General features: G+C 44.4%; 1 long non-coding RNA gene across 1 annotated transcript; it reads left to right on the top strand.

The window, feature by feature from the left end:
• Nucleotides 1-1,028: 1,028 nt before the first annotated feature.
• On the top strand, nucleotides 1,029-1,935 carry LOC123440256. The gene is made up of 3 exons (XR_006630304.1): nucleotides 1,029-1,072; nucleotides 1,460-1,593; nucleotides 1,718-1,935. It is a non-coding gene; the product is annotated as an uncharacterized LOC123440256 (long non-coding RNA).
• Nucleotides 1,936-4,024: the final 2,089 nt, after the last annotated feature.

Consider the following 4,024-nt stretch of genomic DNA (forward strand, 5'->3'; position numbering starts at 1 on the left):
CCTCCTCCCCGTCCCCGCCCCCTCCCGATCCGGTCCTCCCTCGTCCCCATCTCCTCGCCGCCGCCAGCTCCTCCCTCGTCCCCATCTCCTTGCAGCACGGCACCAAGCTCCCTCCGTCCGCACCCACACCAAAAAGCTCCAGGGAACCCCCCCCCCCCCCCCCCGCGTGCCCTCCTGGTGCCGGATCGGATCAGGGATGTGGTTGGCACCGCCGGCAACAGCATCGGCAAGGTCCTCCACAAGAAGGGCACCCTCATCCCCCCTCCCCTCTCCTTCAAGCTAAAGGCAACCCTCCCTCCCTCTCCCCTTCCTCCCACCCTTATCCGTCCCCTCCGGATGCCGCTACTGCGCGCCGGACCCGGAGGGGGACCTCGGCGTCGACTACCGCGGGTGCGACGTGGTGCTGGAGAACCTCCGGCAGATGTGCGTGCATTGGGTGGCCAACGCCCGGAACGCGTCATGGGCGTGGTGGGACTTCGTGGCCGACTACCGCGTCTGGTGCTCCATGCAGGAGAAGAAGTACTCCCGCGGGTGTGCCGAGGAGGTGGTGGCGTCGCTCGGCCTGCCGGCGAAGCTGGTCGAGCAGTGCATGGGCGACCCCTCATCGGCGCCGACCAGGTTCTCCGACGACGTCTGCGTGTGCACGCGCCGCGCGATGGACGTCGACCTCAGGGGACTCTCCCCGCCGTCCTCGTCATCGTGCTCCTGCTCTTCTTGCAGCTCTGACACAGGTCGCTACACATATTCTTGTTGCTTTTGTCCGTCAGGCTGCGCATCTTCTTCGGCCTACAAGTCCTTGCTCCTCTGTTCTTGCAGGCCTTCCTCGGTTCTCCCAACGGAGGCGGTTTCTTGAGCTTGCAGCAGGTCTTCGCTGCATTTTGCCGCCACATTCGAGCGCACCAATTCTTCTTAGACACTACTCTAACTATTTCATACAATCTGGACATGACTGTATATGATGGTGCAGTCTCTTGCAAAATTGGTTGATGTTTGTGGTCTATATCATAGAATGACCGCAGGCGCAAACAGCCTCTTGGCAGTAGTGCTTTATCATACCGGGGACTTCAACCAGGTACCCAAATTTTGGGACCTTGTTGCTAGTTCTCTCTTTCGCAGTATTCAGTAACACTGCCTAGTCTAATTTACATGAGCATTAGCCTATGTACAAACAATGTTAGTTCAAGGAATTGCACTAGGATTCTAGAATTGTTTTTGGGTATTATAATTGGAACAATGCAGAATCGTTTTGCCAACACTGAAATGTGATGACCATGTGGAATATGTAGATCGTAAGCTGATTTAGTGTAAAAAATGCAATAAGATTGCTCATCTGAGTGACCTGGAGTTGTCATGCACTTGTCACACCTTTAGCTTTTTAGTGCATATAACTATCTATTAGTAACCCAGTTGAGCTGTGTTGTGGAGCTGGCTTTATAAATCTTGTTGCTCTTCGGACCAGGCAACTATCTATCAACAGAAGGCTTTAGATATTAACGAGAGGGAACTTGGACTTGATCACCCAGATACTATGAAAAGCTATGGAGATCTTGCTGTTTTCTACTAACGCCTTCAACATACAGAATTGGCACTAAAGTAAGTGCACGCTGTAATTTATTGAAATTGCATGCTTAGTAGTGCGTTTTTGTCTCAGTTACTTATAATTTGTGTATTCTTCTTCCTGTGTCAACTACCTTATGTTCTGATTTGTATATTTCAGGTATGTGAACCGTGCCCTATATCTTTTGCACCTGACATGTGGCCCGTCTCATCGTAATACTGCTGCAACTAACATCAATGTTGCTATGATGGAAGAAGGGTTGGGTAACGTCCATGTAGCACTCCGTTACCTGCATGAGGCGCTAAAATGTAACCAACGGCTGCTTGGTGTTGATCACATACAGGTATGCAACTCAACCTCGCCTTGTGTTTCAGTGTGACTGTATGTTGCGCTTTGACACATACACTAGTGCCCACTTACATGGCTACACTGAAAGCTCATCTTTATTGACAGACGACTGCAAGTTATCATGCTATTGCTATTGCTTTGTCTTTAATGGAAGCATACTCGTTGAGTGTACAACATGAAAAAACCACTCTACGAATACTTCAATCAAAGCTCGGATCAGAAGATCTTCGGACACAGGTAATCACAAAGAAAAATACTTCCTGATGATGAATTTTTCCACTTAGTCTTCAGTTTTTTTCCAATGATCTGCCTTTCTCATAGCAACAAGGAAATCTGATGACCCATATTTTGCACAGGATTCTGCTATCTGGCTGGAATACTTCGAGTCCAAGGCACTAGAGCAGCAGGAAGCATCACACAATGGTACTCCAAAGCCTTTCAGGTAGTCGAGGCCGTTCAGGTCGCGAGTTAAGAAAAGATGGTCTTCTCAGCCTCTCAGGTAGTTACAGGAAATTCTATTCTTACACAGATGAGCCTTTCTTATGGACAATAAAAGCATGCTAACCGAAACGAACATGTTGTTGTTTTTTGCTGAAAGGAGGAGATGTTGCTTTTCTGGGTAGAGAATTAGTTGCTTTCTCATCTATTGCATGGTTTCTAGTACCTACTTGTTTCTGCTGCCCTGTAGTGGTGCTACGGTATTGCAAGGGCTTGCATTTCCATGGAACTTTGAACATCTTCAGACCCCTTCTTTTCTTCTAGAAAATGGAAGATGTGCCTCAGGCATCTGTGTCATGGATGGACACTGCCCTTCTGTGAATCAGAGTTCAGTTTGCTAATGTGTAGATAGGTTAGCTATACTATGAATTATACGAATAGAGAATAGAGAATTAGATTCACCCCGGTAGACAGGCATATTTTCCTAGCATTATTGACAGCAACAGTCCGTCGGTACATATTGATTTTGTGAAAAAAAACATCTTTTGGGATAATACACAATGTATATACTTTATTACCTCACCTTTACCTATATATCTGTAATGTGTATGCTATTATTATTTTTCCTATACACAGCATATGACATGTATATTGTTTGAATGAGTCGTCATGCATTATTTACCTATTCATGTATGCTTACCATCATTCAATAATCTACAGCTTGTTTACCACTACTTATCGGAAACTGAGAATCATGAGAGGCTCTGATGCTGCTGGAATGGGTATGTATGTTCACACACATACTATCATGTCTCTAATATTTCTCCATTTTCTGCTTTTGAAAATTTTGCTAGAAAATAAATAAATAGTCGTTCATCTGAAATCTGTGGCTCCATTCTTTTTCATGTGTGCTTTGTAGTATTTCTGATTACTAAATCAATCCTTATTGTGGACTTGCGGTGCTTTCACGTAAGAATTTGTCCACTTGAAGTCTACACTGAGCCTGCGTGCGTGCTTCTAGAAGCAAGCAAGAGAGGCAACGTGACTTTGTTTGCATGACCTGCCCTCGTCCATACATGCTTAGCTTAGCTTAGCTTAAAAGAAGCAAGCATAGAGATAGATATCTGTTTTAGATAAAAGTCCTAGGCCTAGTAATACATTAAAGAGGGAACTTCTATGGTCTATTTTAGATAAAAGGGGACATATAATTTTCTCTATATAATGGCATGGTGTTGATTTAGCGCTAATATGACCTTACAACAGTATTACATAGTAGTGTTTTCTACATGGTTTCGTATCACTAGTTCCATGTTGCCTTCACATTTGAGTCTATTACTTGTTTTTGTTTTTATCCTTGATTAGTATCAATTGTTGTATTGTATACTTAAAATTGTGTTGGTTCCTCTTTTACAGAAGCTCAAGTGTGAAGTGTGAAGCCGTGAAGTGTGAACCCAAGTGTGAAGTTGTGAAGTCTTACTCAGTTTAGAGTAGCATATTGTAGCACGTCTGTGTTGTAAAGATTGTAATAGATTTATTTAGTCGTATATTTGATCAATTTTATGTGTTCTTAGTTCTATTTGAAATTCATTCTTGGATTGAAAGTGGTCAAAAAGACAATATTTAAGTATTAAATTTAGGTTGATTCTAAGTTTGTGCTATCACCTGTATTGGATCAGATAT

The sequence above is a fragment of the Hordeum vulgare genome, chromosome 3H (genome assembly GCF_904849725.1).
Source record: "Hordeum vulgare subsp. vulgare chromosome 3H, MorexV3_pseudomolecules_assembly, whole genome shotgun sequence".
NCBI classification, from domain to species: domain Eukaryota; kingdom Viridiplantae; phylum Streptophyta; class Magnoliopsida; order Poales; family Poaceae; genus Hordeum; species Hordeum vulgare.